The following is a 15,234-nucleotide window of genomic DNA, read 5'->3' on the forward strand; positions in this document are numbered from 1 at the left end:
GCCCTCTCTGCCCCCCGCGGGCCGCCTCAGCTTCTGAAGTGTTCCTTTCCCTTCTGCTCTGCTGCGGAGTCACACAGGCCTTTCTGTTTAACAGGTTCAGCAACTTCCCGAAGGTTTCTCTGACAGCTAACTGCCAGCCTCTCGGTTTCCAGCTCATTGCTGGGTCCACGCACTCCCGTTGGTTTGGGAGGACCTAACGCTGTTTCCTCCTTGCAGGTGCCTGACCGACAAGGACGTCCTTTCCCCGGGGGAGCTGGTGCGGACGGAGGAGGGGTGAGTGTTACACAGGCACAGCCCAAGTCTCCTTCTAGCGCTCGGGGTGGTCATATGGGTCTCAAGCTCTCTACTGGGAGATGTTTTACTGCTGGGAGGCATGAGAGTTTGTCTAGGCCACAGATTTCTGGTGGGTGTAAAAAGCAGGTGCTGAGGGTCCTCTCTGTTTTGGCTTATTTTGAGGTAGGGCTAAAATCCCTGTTCATTAAGCACGTCTGCGTTGGGCCGTGTGCTTGCCTGGGCCACCGTGGCTGGCGATGGATGGCTTTGGACCTGAAGTTGGATCCGCTGACCCTGCAGCCCTGGTTTTCTTTTGCTTCTCCACTCCTAGATGTCCCCTAGATTCGAGAGAGGGTGTTTTCATTCTGGTTCTGCCACTGACTCCTAAGTGACCGTGGGTGGCCACGTTTCTTTGTGTTGGCCTCAGGATCCTATATATACTGTCGGGGCAGGGGGCAGGGACCAGGGGAAGGTGGGGTGAGAGTAAATGAGTTGTTTTCACAGTGTCCAGAAGGAAAATCCCCTTTTCAACTGAGCCCCAGAGAATGTCAATGTACAAAATAGCCAGAGGGGGTGCAGGGTGGTTGAAGTTGGGGCAGGTGTGGGGGACTCTAATTGGCTAATTCCCCAGCCCCCCCGGCAGCCTCCAGATAATGACAGGGAACCCTCCCTTGGCTCAGCACAAGATGATTTGCAAACCACCGGCATGGGGTGTGTCAGAACCCTTTTCCAGCTCGGAGGTTCTGTGGCTCTGGCAGGGTGAGGGCAGGGAGCGAGCTGAGCCAATGAAGTTACACTGATTGGGACGCTGTGAAGTAATATGCAAATGTCATCGTGGTTTATTAGTAAGGCACAACTGGCAGGGGTCTGTGATGCTGTCATACTGGAATCCTCTGGTTTTTGTTTTTGATTAGATTGGAGGCACCTCTGTACCCCTGGGGAACTGTGTGTGTGTGTGTGTGTGTGTCTGGGGAGCAGGAGCTATGGGGATGAGCACATGGGCCCCACAGAGATCTCTGGGCAGGAAGCACTGGGAACAAGGAATCCTCTGTCCACAGTCACAGCACAGGCAGGCTAGAGGAGATGGATTAGGAGTTCCCAGGAGGGGGCCTGCTGGTCTTTCCCTGACATTTGGGCAAATGGGTAGGGAGGGGGGGAACTAAGTGTGTGTGTGCATGGGCTGTGGGGGAGTGTGAGCGTGGTAAAGGGAGGTGCAGGGGGGGAGCTAAGTGTGTGTGTGCATGGGCTGTGGGGGAGTGTGAGCGTGGTAAAGGGGGGTGCAGGGGGGAGCTAAGTGTGTGTGTGCATGGGCTGTGGGGGAGTGTGAGCGTGGTAAAGGGGGGTGCAGGGGGGAGCTAAGTGTGTGTGTGCATGGGCTGTGGGGGAGTGTGAGCGTGGTAAAGGGGGGTGCAGAGGGGAGCTCAGTGTGTGTGTGCATGGGCTGTGGGGGAGTGTGAGCGTGGTAAAGGGGGGTGCAGGGGGGAGCTAAGTGTGTGTGTGCATGGGCTATGGGGAGTGTGAGCGTGGTAAAGGGGGGTGCAGGGGGGAGCTAAGTGTGTGTGTGCATGGGCTGTGGGGGAGTGTGAGCGTGGTAAAGGGAGGTGCAGGGGGGGAGCTAAGTGTGTGTGTGCATGGGCTGTGGGGGAGTGTGAGTGTGGTAAAGGGAGGTGCAGGGGGGAGCTAAGTGTGTGTGTGCATGGGCTGTGGGGGAGTGTGAGCATGGTAAAGGGGGGTACAGGGGGGAGCTAAGTGTGTGTGTGCATGGGCTGGGGGGGAGTGTGAACATGGTAAAGGGGGGTGCAGGTTGGCTCATACATTTATTCTACAAGTTCCTCAAGCTTCTGGAAGCTGGCCGAGGAGCCAGGCTCAGAAGCAGGCAGCTCTGTAGGGGTTAGAGCCAAGAAAGATGAGACTCTAGGTATTAACCGCCATCGGTTTACTGGAGGAGACAGGAAATGCGAGAAGTGATAGATTTTCGCAGGGAGCCTGAAACACTGGAAATCGTGTAGCCTGCAAGTCCGGAACTGGGCCTCCGTGTTCTCTTCTGTATGTTACAGATGGACACATCAGCCTGGCTACTTATTAATGCTCTTCTGAGATGCAGTTAGGGTAGGGTATTTCAAATCTCTTGGGGGCAGCAGAATCCCAGTATGTAGCGTTCGTAGCAAAACTGCTGTGGTCGAATTGGCTGCAGTTCGTCCAGAATCTCGCTGCCCCCCCTCACTGCCCTTTGTTCCACGGGTGTTTTGGGAGGTGCAGATGCCCAGGGCTCCAGGAAGCAATGTCTGAAGACCCCTGGGTCAGGGTGATTCCTGAGAACATGGTTTGGAGACTGTCCCTTGCAGCCCCGATGGTGGAGATTGTGCCAGAATGTACAGGAGGGACAGTTATTATACTGCCTCCTGCCCTGCCTGTGGCCAGCATACACCTTACCTAGGTTAGGGCCTCTATAATTGGGCATGGGTTTTTCATAAATAAGGTGACAAAAGCGCAACTCAAAGCAGTTTAAACCAGAAAAGGACTTTAACGGATCCTGGGGCGGTCTGTGGAACTGAAGGATGAGGAGTCGAGTGGACTCTCCATCTCTCTCCCACCACTGCTGTCTCTCCTCTCTGCTCTTATTAGGAACTCTCTGTCCACTACCCCAGCTTAGCAACCCAGACAGAAAAAAGGGAACTATTTTTCTTCTAGGATCTACGTATCAATCCAAGGGGATAGTCATTGTTGCTGGGGGATAGGACATTCTGAGTGGCCAGGCCTGGGTCATAGGCCTACCTGTGTAGCTAACGGGGGACCAGGGCTGTAACCAGAAGGGGAGTGAGGCCTGCTGGGCAGACAGAACCATGAGAGCATGCTAGGGTGTTGGTGGAGTCCTGGGTTATAGGACAGTGAACAGTTCATAGGCCTGCAAGGGGCTCTAACTCCTCTCTTCGGTGATAGTAATACAAATGCCAACAATGATAATATAGGTCATGTTTATTGAATTACTCTCCCTGTGCTGAGCGTGTTCTGTTGCTTTATGGGTATTATTTCATTTAATCCTCAATAAATAGTACCCACCTGTGTCTTTTGGGTGGGTACTGTTACTGTCCCCATTGTAGAGATGGGGAGCTGAGGCACAGTTAGTGGAGGTCATGGAGTGAGGGGAGGCCAGGAGTCCGGCTTCAGATCCCGTCTCTATGACCGCATCTGTTTGCCTCGGTCAGGAGTTCTGGTGGCCGTCCGATAGCCACTGGCGCTGCTCCATGCCGCGGAGCTCGCGACCTGCCGAGGCGCCCCTCCCAGGTCCCACGGCTCTGCCTGCGGGAGAGGGCTTCTGAATGTTGCCTGCAGATCTGCCTCCGTGTAAATCCATCCATCCAGTACGTGGCTCTGTGGCCGATGTAAAGAGCAATCCTCTGTGAACCTCCTGAAAGGTCACCGCCAGAAATAAATCCCATTACTGAGCTCTCGCTCTGTGCCAGGCTCTGTGCTGAATCCTTAGTGTGCGTTAGCTCGTTTAACTGCAGCAACGGGGCGCCTGGGGGGCTCATTTGGGTAAGCGTCTGCCTTCAGCTCAGGTCATGATTCCAGGGTCCTGGGATGGAGCCGGCATCGGACTCCCTGCTCAGCGGGGTTCCCCCCCTCCCTCTGCCTGCTGCTCCCCCTGTTTGTGCACTCTCCCTCTCTCTCTGTCAAATAAAGAAATAAAATCTTAAAAAAAAATAATTGCAACAACAACCCTAGGGGGAAGGTACTATTATTGCGCCCATTTTCCGGAGGAAACTGAGGCTCAGTCAGGCAAGTGACTTTCCCGTGGTCAGATGGCTAGTAAATGGCAAAACCTGGTGTTGGAGCTCAGGTCTGCCCAGCTTCAAAGCCTGTGCTGGGAACCGCTGCAGTCATCTGTGTCCCCCAGAGGGGAAATAAATGTGTGGCGGTGTGGCTGTGACCTAATCAGCAGTGCAAATCGCCATGGAAGAGGGACGGGAACAGTACAACTGTCACTCAGGAGAGAGCGCGGGGAAAGCGGGGCAGCATAGGCATGGCAGTCAAATGTGCTTCCTGGGGGAGGGGCCATTGGGCCTTGAGCGGCTGGATTTGGACGGGAAGGCTCTCTAGGAGGAGGGAGCTGCCTGAGGAAAGGCATGGAAGGGAGAAGCGGGAGCAGTTCAGTTTGGCTGGAACTAAGAAGTGGGGGGAGGAGGGTGGCCAGCTGTCTTTCAGGCTTCACAGAGGGAGCCCCTCCTTCCATGCCCTTCTCTTCAGAGATACGAAGAGGTTTGATTGTCTCCAGCTGCTGCACACAGGTGCCCGGTTCCTTCACCTTTTCTCCCAGGTGGATGGTGGACAAAGGGCATCTGGGCACCAACAGGTGTCAGTCCTTCATTCATTTCCTCCTGGTGGTGAAGGTGGGGAAAGTGCCCCCCTGTGGCCCACTGCCCCATCGGCCTCCCCTCCAAACAGCACAGCTCACGGAAGCAGGATGGTTTCTTTTTCTTCCTCCCTTCCTCTCTCTCTCTTTCGCAGGATGGTTTCTAACAGCCTTGGCCAATGGTGGGATTTCCCAGCCCCTCCCCAGGCAGCAGGCTGAAGCATGTACCTCTAACCCACAGAGAGGCCCCCTTCTCTTCTCCGCTTCCCTCTCCACACACTGCTAATCTCATCTACCTTGTCGGACGATGGACAATGCCCTCAGAGCTTGGGCTCTGTCCTAGGAGTGCCTTCAGATTTTTCTTAAGGAAATCAAGATTGGGGAATGAATGAGTGTATTGTTAGCCCTGGGAGCCTCCCTGGTTTCAAAGAATGGAAAAATGGCAGCCATATTTATTCACCCAGACTCAGTGTATCAGAGGGCTTATCACCCCATTTTACAGATGAGGAAGCCGAGGTTCAGAGAAGGAAAAGGACACAGGTGCCATTGTCACAGGAAGGTGGCTGCGTCATTATCTCCTGCAGGAGGGATGAAAGTGTGGGAGACCCAACAAGGACAGTGTCCCCTCCCCCACCCCTCTTGCCTACCCACTTCTCCTCTGATAGCAGGACTCTGAAATGCCAACTCTGGCTGCCCTGGCTGCTCCCCAGCCTCCCCCCCATGTGGATACAGATCATTCCCCTGTGGCTTGCTGCTTGTCTGAGAGCTAGAGGGGCTATCCTGGGGGGGCCCAGCCTTCACAAACGTTGTCCAGACAAGACCCAGATGTCTAGCATTCCTTCTGTGACCCCTGTTTCTCTGGGATCTCTGGATTTTTCCAACCCGTCTTGGAGGGATTCCAGCATTTCTATGGAGGGAAAAGAGGCAGGGAAGGGCAGAGGAATTCTTTCATGGGGGGGGGGGGTTTCATCCCCCTGGTCCTTATCACCGGGCTCACACCTGGACTAGAATCGGAGTCTCTTATATTTTTCCTACAAAGGGCTTTTCTGTTCATCATCCCAGCAGATCTCCCCCATAAACCTGAGAGGTAAAGCAGCAAAGGTATAGTTATCCCCCTTTTGTGGGTGGGTTGATGGAGGCTCAGAGAAGGTAAGTGGCTTCTCCAAGGCCATACGGCTAACGAGTGGCAGAGCAGAGCTAGAAGAGGGAAATCAGTGTCCGGGAACCTGAGCTCTTATTGCCCAGTGCTGACGGCTATTAGGACAGCTGCTGAGACTCCCTCTTAGGTGCATCCCGGTATATGGGGATTATGTCCCCAGTTTGAACCTTCCCAAGCTTCCTAAGGCCTGTGGAATAAAGTTTCACTCATCAGCTCCGGATCTGCGAGTTTCCCAACCAGTCTCAACCTACCACTCTGACCAGTCTTGGCTGACCTAACAGGCTGGCCTTTCTCTTCCCACAAGGTGGATGAGATTTGCCATTTGTTGGGGAGGACCCCTCTGTGGGTTGTTGGAAGCATGTGTTTCAGCCTGCTGCCCAGGGAGTGCATGGGGAAATTGAGGCCAGGGTCAACCGAATGGTTGCATTTGGGACAGCTAGAGAGGCAAGTGGGGGCAGGGGGAAAGGTTTGGACTGGGTGGATGTGTTGGGCCCTTTCCCAGAAAATCCACAACTTTGTTTCACTAAGGGGAACACAGTGTCCACTAAGTGTTTACTTTTTGCTCCATTTCTGTCCCAGAGAAATTCTTGCTAGGGGCACCCTGGGCTTTCCTAGAAAAGTATCTGGCCCCAACCAGGGAGAGCCCTGGGTTCCTTAGGCGCACTGGGGGCTTCAGCTCAGTGCTTGGTGAGAATAACTGGGATTCTGCAGTTGGATAGTGGTGATAGTTGCACAACTCTGTGAATATAGTGCTGGCACGTTCTTTACCTCTAGACCTCCCTGGAGTTGGGGGAGGCAGGGAGCAAAGGCTCTGAGACTGGCCTCCTGGGCCTTATAGAAGCCATGTTGGCCTCTAGAATTTGTTGCTGACCAAGGTTAGTTTCTCATTTTGTGCTTGGGGAAGCCGAGACTCAGACTAGGATAGTGATTGGTGTCGGTTGCCGGCCACAGCGAGGCCTGGGTGCGGAGCGGGGGGCCCGCAGTGCAGGAGGGACAGCGTTTCAAAACTGGAAGAGCAAACACTGCCTTCTTCGTGTGCGTGTTCCTGAGAAGGTCTCAGGAAAGGTCTGAACAAATGACCTGGGCAGGTCCCTTTCCCTCTCTTAGCCTCAGTTTCCCTGTCTGGATCCACTCTCTACAGCCCTTTGTATTTCTGGTCTTCTGCGGCCAATGAGCTGAGTCACGTGCTTGCCAAGTTTTCCTGGGGGCTCAGTTGCCTCATTTGTCAAACAAGGACAACAGAATTAGCCAGTCCTGTCTACCTCTAGGGTTACTATACCATGGTCAGTGAAGTGAGCACGTCCCTTCAGGACCACATCAGGCTTTGGCACGTGGGGAGTCGCTTTAAACAAGGTGACATGAAGCTGAAAGGAGCTCGAGCTCCAGACTCAGACACACTTGAGGATAGACCCTGCTCTGTCACCTCCTGTGTGGATTCGAGCGAGATACTTCATTTCTCTGTGCCTTAGTCTTACCGTCTGTAAAATGGGGACAGCCTGAGTGCTTACTTAGGAGGTTAGGGAGCCCAAACGAGAGCATGCAGGCCACGTGTCTGGTACCGTGCCTGGCACACAGCAAGTGCTTCATAGTGGGTGGGAGTTACTGTGTCGTTGATAACTGCAGAGATGATGACAGTTGACATTTAGAGATTGGGGCTCTGTGGGGCCAGCAGGGCTAGTGATGGCAGTGTTATTGTTATTAATAATCTCTTCTGTCTTTCTGGCATTTCACAGTGTACAAAGCACGTTCATATCCGTCACTGTGCGTAGCCTTCAGAGCACTCCGGAACGGAGGCAGGTGTTTACTTTACAAATGCAGTTGTGGGTCTTGAGAGGGGCGGGTGGCTTGCCACGACTTCAGCCTGGATCTCCAGGCAGCTCAACTCCGGGCCAGAGGTCCAGTGGGTGCCGGCCTCGGGGCCTGGCGGCATGACATTGTCACGCCCTAACTTTTGCAGAGTGGGTGAATGACCCAAGGAATGACCGAGTGACTGGCTCAGTGACCTTGTCAAGTCACAGGAACACACACATACAGGCCTTGAGGTACATGTGGTGTGAGTGGGAGGCAACCTGTTTCTCATCTTTGGGCCCAGGATTTCTAGAGCTCTGTGCCAACAGTGTCCCTGCCTTTTCCATACAGCCTGTCTGCATCCTGAGCCCCGAAAAGCCAGATTCATCTTTTCTCCCTACTGTTTCCTGCTCCCCCCACCTGCACTCCGGTGCTTGGGCCTGGGATAGGTTTGGCCTCCACATTGCCCCATGTGCCAGGACGCAGAGGTGAACGCAGCGGGCATGATCGGTGTCGAACAGCAGACTTCTTACCAGTCTCTGGCCGTTCCCAGGGGGTGGTGAGGATGTGGGGTGCATGATTTTGGATTTGGAAAAATGTCTCTGCTGTGGGAGGTAGCATGTGATAGGAGTCCGGGGCTGGGGGTCCGTTCTCAGCGGTGGGTCCACTTCTGCTGTGCCTTGCTGTGTGACCTTAGGGCAGTCCCTGCCTCTCTCTGGGCCTCTTCCTTCCTGTCTACCAAAGGAGGGGATTGGTTGAGATAGGAGAATAGTCCCTGACGTGAGGGGGGCACCTGCCTGGCTCCTGTGTTCTGTGCTCACAGGAGCCTAGGCTGATGCCAAGGTCCCTTCCTGCCTAGCAGCTGGCTCCTGGGTCTGTCAGGCCTTGGGAATGTCTCTGAGCACCAGGAAAAAGTTGGTCGGATCATCACCTCCCACACAGTCTGGCCTGAGGATCTGCCCACTGTCCTGTGGGCTCCGCTGTGCCAGGCTGGCTTTGGTGCTGCCGGAACCCTTCCAGCAAGGCACCCCCGACACAAGCCAGCCCTGTGTCGCAGGGTCTGGGCACTTGTGGGTGTACACTCTTGTGCTTTCCTTTGGGCAGGAGGTAGTGAGAGATGGGGTGGAGACAGGGTGAGAGCGAAGCTTCAAGCTTCCTGAAACTACAGAGCTGACCCAGCCCCTCCTCAGGAAGGCTGGTGAGACCCAAGCCTGGGAGGGCAGGTTTTCCCGAGTCTGCACTGAGCGTCCCAGAGCTCTGTGAGAACACAGCTGTCCTGATCCCCTCCCCCCACGGATGCATCTACTATGCTCAGCTGGTTCCTGGGCCTTGGGCCTGGCAGGTCACAGGGTGGCAGGACTTCATCCTGTTGGCCGTGGTTGGGAGGGGGAAGCGTCTGGGCATCATTATTGTCACATTTCCCTGCCTCCTGCTATGTTTCTCAGATAAGTTCCTGGATCTCTTGCTCTAGTGGCACTGACAGCTGGCGTGTTGAGTTTCCGGAGGAGGAAGGGAAGCAGAGGGCAGGCCCTTGTGCCAGCTGGGGACAGGACGCCTGGTGCGTCCTGGCTGTGCCTCATTCCAAGTGTGAGCCCCCATCCTGGCCCCGGGGCAGTGCCTGTGCGGCCTGGCCGGCAGGCGGAGGAGGAACCTCTCTGGGCCCGCCCTGCCCCCCAGCTCCGGGTGTCTGTAGCCTACCTACCCGAGGCCCTGCAGCTCCGGGCTGTGCCACTTGGCCCTGGCGTGGGGACTGGTCTGGCAGGTTTTGCCACACCCGTGAGCTGTGGGAAATCTGGGAGTTCAGGCAGGGCAGGCCAGAGGAGGCAGTGCTGCCCTGTCCTTGACCCCCCCCCCCTCCCAATTCCAGCCTCCCCTCTGTCCTCTTTCCCACCTTTCTTAGGGAAGCTGCCCAGGGAGCTGGAAAGCAGAGCTGTGGGAGTCCTCATCAGCATGTGACTGTGGGCAAATCCCCTATTGGACCTCTGTCTTCATCTGTCCAGTGGGGCTTTGGGCTTTTCAATCCTCAAGCAGCCACATCCTAGGATTCCAGTTAAAGCTCCGCCATTTTCTCTCCATCTCCGGAACAAGTTAGAGCACACCCAGCCTCAGAACGGGTCAAATGAGGGCCACAACCCTCTCTTGCTTCCTGGGGGTGGTGACGGGAGCAGCTAACATCCTAGCCAGTATCCAGTCTCCATTAGAAGGGTTTTCTGTCTGTATTCTGGCCTGCCCTTGGCTGGCTTCAGCAGAAAGAGAGTGTACCTAGGGGTGGGGCTTACTATAGGCCCCTCTCCCTTATCCTGAGCCTGGAATTTGCCCGAGAACCAGGCTCTCTGAGCTGCTCCACGGTAAGGTGGGGGAGAACAAGAACCCAGGCGGAAGCCTCAGCATGTGCTGCCTCTGCTTCCTCCTGACCTGCAGATCAGCCCAGGGTCCCGTTCAGGGGAAAGGGAAGGCACCCTCTCTTCCACTGCCACAGCCCCACCATACGACGCCGGGCAAGTCGTATCCTTTTGCTGGATCACGTCTGACAGTCAAAAGTATGCAGATCATATGTCCTCAGAAAACTCAAATTCTGACAATGTATAGATCAGGAGAAGGAATAGAAGCTAAAGAGGACATTTGCAGCCTGGGATGGGGGAGAGAGAGAAGGAAAGGGAATTAGCGTGTTTTGAGCCAGCACAATGCCAGTTACTTTGCATAAGTTACATACATTATTTATATTCCCAAGTCTCCTTTCCAAGTGGCAGCCAAAGTGATGTTTGTAAAACACAGATCAGACCTTATCACTCAGTGTCTTTCCTCTGCCCGTAGCATAAACTCAACTCTTTATCATGGCCTGTAGGGCCCTGAATAAGCTGGTCCGGGCCTCTCCCTCTAGCCATGTAGCTCCCCGCTGGTCATCAGCTCAGCTGTAGGAGTCTTCTCTCTGTGTAACAAATTCTTCCCTGCCTCAGGACCTTTACACCTGCCGTTCCTTCTGCTTAGAATTCTCTTTCTGTGGCTCTTGGCAGCCTTGGGTCCTTCTTCTCCTTTACGACTCAGCTTTCTTAGACACCTCCCTCCCCGCCCCGCTGGACTGCTCTCTGCCTTTGCCTCTTGACTCCTTGTTACACTTATCACAGTTTGTAACCATTTGTGTTTTATTTTCCATGTAATGTTCACTCTTGACTTCACATTGCACAGCACATAGTAGGTATTCAAGCAGGATTCGCTGGATGAATGAATGAATGAGTTGTAGAGACATGCGAGTGCTAGCAGAGTGCCCAGCTTAGGGCCTGGCCTTAGTAGGTGCTCAATAAACAGCAGCTTTTAGTGAGAAGCAACACGGGTGGTGAATACCCCCCAGTGTGTTGTGGCTGAGCGTGTGTGCCTGGGGGCCAGGGCTACAGTGGGCAAGGTTGAGAAGGCGAACTGGTACCAGGTCCTGGTGGTCCCTGATGCTGGGCCGAGAGTTAGACTTCCTGAAAGACGTTGCTGGGAGGCCTTGCTGGGTCGGTAGTGGTAGCTGTAGAGCGGTCCTCCTGCCATGTGAGCCCAGACCCTGTGTGTGCTTGCAGAGCTCATGCTGTGTGGTGGCGGGGAGCGCCAGTCGGGGAGCACACGGGGACCCGGCTGGGGCCCCTCTGGAGGCACTCTCTGAGGCAGACTATCCCCAGAGGCCCACACGGAAGTGGTGCTATTGGGAATGTGCTGGGGGTTTTGTTTCCACATCGCCCACCACTGCACTGTCCCTGAGGGGTCAGCCTGGCCGCCTAAGTGGCAGATGCTTGAATTTCTACCCTGGCTCTGCCTCCTTATCAGCCATGTGACTTCTGCCTTGCCTGGTCACGGGTCTGATTCTGTTTCTTCAGCTGTCAAGAGGCCACCTTTAGTGCAGGCCTCCTAGGGTCTTGGTGATAGTGAACGAAGTAGTGAATGCACAGGGCCTGACGAAGGGCCTGGCACATACCGAGCACTCCGTGAGGGGAGCTGTCCCCTTCACTCTACAGCAGGGGCTTTGGAAAGGGCGTTCAAGGCAGCGGGAATCCCCAGTGCGAAGAGCAAGGTGCAGAGGCATGAAACAGGAGGGTGCCCTGGAGTGGCTTGAGATGGCTGTCCCTCTTGGGATGGCAGGAAAGGAAAGTGGAGCCCAGGCAGGCCCCGCTCCCGAGCACGTGTATATTGGGCCGGGAGCTGGAATTTGATCGGGGGACAATGAGGGCCACTGCACGCCCTTAGGTTGGGAACGGGGTGATCTGATTTCTGGCAGTGGGAGGGTGGGTTGCAGGAGCAAGGCTGGAGGCCGGAGACCAGTGGGCAGGCTATGGGTGTGGTGGGCTGAGAAACTCGGGCGCGGAGAAGTAGGGAAGAGGGAAACCAGATCAGGGTGCAGGGCCTGAAGCAGGGGTGGGGGTGGGAGGGGAGGGAAGGCAGCCGTGTCCTGGATGGCTGCAGGATTTCTCCATAGGGAGACTGAGGGATTGCAGAGCTGAATGCATAGCGGATGCATGTGGGTTTTGATGTCAACAGTTTGACTTTTCTGGAATCAAGGAGCTTTCTGAGAAACTTCTGTTTTCATTCTGACTCTCCATGTGGAAAACCTTTCTGGAATCTCTGAGTGATTGACCCCTCCCTGAGTGACAAGAGAGCTCACTCCAGCGCTGTGCACACTTCCTCCTTGTGGGGCTAGGGACTGGACGAGGGAGGGGACAGCCTGGCCTGTAGGTGACCAAAGCTGGGGGTGTTGTTTGGAAGCTGTTTTCAAGGGACCATCGTTTTCTCGTGATTTTCTTCCTTTTCCTCAAAGTGTGTAGAAAGAAGCAATTCCAGTTAGTGGGACGTGGTGTGTATTCCAAGGGCCTTGGCCTGGGCTAGGCAACCTTTCAAAAGGTAAGCTCCTCCTCGTCCCCTCTCCCCATTATTTTTTGGTGAGCATGGACTGGGGGCTGTTGTTCCAGAGAACCGTCGGTCTTAGATCTCGCACTTTATAGATGGGGGAAAATGAGACCCCTGGCAAAGCGGATGAGACTTGCTTGGGTCCGCTTGTAAATTAATCCCAGAGCTGGGCTTGGGCCGGGTGCCGGTCCTCCTGCTCCAGGCCGTGCTTGGCTCTGCAGCTGGCCCTGCCTCTCCGAGGAGTGTGGGGGTGACGAACTGACACACATCCACACAGGCCCCCATCCCAGCTCCGAGGCACACACCTGGTGACAGTAGATACCCGCAGACTGGGCAGGACTCAAGTACTGTCTGCAGCTCCCCACTCAGAAGCCCGTCCGTCCCCATCCTTCCAATCTGAGATGGGCCTAGGCACGTAGCTGGAGGCTGGGGGTGAGCACTGAAGGATTGGGTTGGTTCCTTCCTTATGAGGAAAGGAGACGAGAACCCTCTCTGGATGGGGTGGAGGCAGTCCACATCCCTACTCCAGCTGATTGCTGTGCTCAGGAGAGACCTTTGTCTGCGTTGCCAGGGGAACCAAAGTTTCTGCCTCCTTCCAGTGCTGTGATTGGCTCCTGGTGGAGCTTGAGCTTTGGTGAATGGAAGGGCCTTCCTCCTGCCTACATCTTTCATGGGGTGAGACACCAGAGTGAGGCTGCGGTCCCCATGGAAGCACCACATAGATTTCTGTGCTCCACTCCCTCAGCCGTAGAGGTGATGGGTCCGCTTCTTCATTCACTCATTCGTTTCTCCCGGGCAGCGTCTGCTCCAGGCCCTTCACTCTGTAGGTCCGGGAAAGCTAACCTAAGAGTCGGAAGACCTGCATTCGAATCCTGACACAGCCACAGACTCACTCCTGGCCTTAGGTGGGCCCCTTCCCCTCCCTGGGCCTCAGTTTCCCTACCTGTAAAAACAAAGGCCTTGGGCTGAACCTCTGGTCCTTCCAGTTCTGAATTTCCTGACCACAAAACCCACAGCCTCTTCTTTTTGGCCTTTGTACTCCCGTCTAGCCTCTGACTGTGTTGTCTAAGGTTGAATGCATGGCAGAATAGGGAGTTGCAAACAGCCGCTAGCATTGTTCTGTTTTGTTTGTTTTTCTTCCTAGGAAATTTGTGTTCTCTCAAGTTTCTCCTAGAAGCCCCAAATCCTGCAGCCCTTCTTAAGTCATTCCTTCCACCTGTCACTAGGCTCGGGGTAAATGGGCCGGGGATGGCCAGTGATGAATGCCCCATCTCTGCTCAGGGAGGGGCTGGGCCGTGTGTAGAATGGGGCCTGCTGGGGCAGGTGGGTCGTTGGGTGAACCCTGCGGCCCAGCAGTCCTGGGTTCCAGGCCTAACTCAGCCACGTGTTGGCTAAGTGACCTTGGCAGGGCTGCTCGGCTCAGTTTCGGCATCCGTGGCGCAGGAATTGTAATGCCACCTCAGGGAGCTGTTACAGAGGTAGAACAAAATGACGTGTCCGCCGTACTGGAGGCACCATGTCCCCTTCCCCAGTCTCTGCCCTGAAATTGCGAGGAGCTGGGTCAGGTCTGGATCGGAGGGCTTGACGTGGCTGACCGTAGAAACTGCTCATTCCTGGTAGTGCCGAACGGCAGGGAGAGAAAAGTGTTGCCTTGGGCGGGTGATGTCTGAGTGGGGGAGGCTGTGTGTCAGAGCTAATGTTTGAATCACACTTTTAAGATCCTCCAGGGACCTCAAATGAGGATGTTTCAGATGAGCTGAAATCAGAGCAAAGTAAAGAGGCTGAGCTCACTGGCAGGAAAGGGGGTGGCCTAATTGATACTGGCCTTGTCTTGGCCCAGCCACGCTCATTACCGCAGGCTGGCTGGGCTGTGGGCAGCAGGAAGGGTTGCCAGTTTCCTTAGAATGGGGGTGTCAAGGGGGCCATCTGGTAGTGACTCAGCCCTGCTTCTTGTTGGCTCACTAGATTGAGGGTCAGAGGTGTCTTCTTAGGTCACTGGCCTTCAGAGCCTAGTTTAGCTTTCAGCTCTGTGGCCCAGCCTCCCTCCACGTCTGGGCTGTAGAAGCAGCAACCGGACTTGGCCACCGCCTGCCACGTGTGCGGGGGGAGGCAGGAGTGGGACAGTGAAGTTGGACGTCAGTTGCTGGGGAGCCTTCCCTCCTGGGCTCAGGTTGACCTGAGGGCCGTGATGAGGTGGGTGGAGAGAGGGAGGAAGGGGGTTTTCAGGAGAAGGAAGCAGGCTGGGGGTGTGTGGGTGGGTGGGTGGGGGAATGTGTGTGAACGGGTATGTGACTCCGCATGCCTGTGTGTCTGCTTATATCCAGGAGGCCCAGAATCTGAGGGACGTGTCTCAAAGAGGCCGAGAAGGGCCCAAGGAGCGAGTGTGTGTGTGTGTGTGTGTGTGTGTGCCGTGCACCGTGGTAGAATCGGTGAGTGGTTATGGATCAGGAAAATCCTGACCAGGTTCTTCTGCGAGGCGGCCTCTGTTCTGCTTGGGCTGGGACAGGAGTCCGTGGCCATGGGTGTGGTACATCGTTGCTCCTCTTACTGCTTGGTTTGTCTTGGGAATGCCGCTCCTGGGGACACTGGTCATGGTGGGAGCACTCGGAGACTCCTCAGTGGGGAACAGGGGGGTCAATAACTAGAGCCTTCTTGGCACCCGGCTTGCCTTGTGAATACGGTCAGGGGCATACGGGCCAGCACTGGGTACCAGCGCCTCGCAGGAGCCACTGACCCCAGGGATCCCCCTCTTCCCTCTCTTTCCTCCATCTCCACCACACCA

General features: G+C 55.3%; 1 protein-coding gene across 2 annotated transcripts in view; it reads left to right on the forward strand.

Annotated features, from left to right (window-relative positions):
* Positions 1-216: 216 nt before the first annotated feature.
* Positions 217-15,234, forward strand: part of EPB41L1 (erythrocyte membrane protein band 4.1 like 1) — a 103,396-nt gene continuing 88,378 nt past the window's right edge. For both annotated transcript variants that reach the window (XM_040638255.1, XM_040638257.1), the window contains exon 1: positions 217-273. The gene's annotated coding sequence lies outside the window, so the exon portion shown is untranslated. The remainder of the gene's footprint in view (positions 274-15,234) is intronic.

Source organism: Ursus maritimus, unplaced genomic scaffold (assembly GCF_017311325.1).
Source record: "Ursus maritimus isolate PB19 unplaced genomic scaffold, ASM1731132v1 scaffold_22, whole genome shotgun sequence".
Taxonomy (NCBI): Eukaryota; Metazoa; Chordata; class Mammalia; order Carnivora; family Ursidae; genus Ursus; species Ursus maritimus.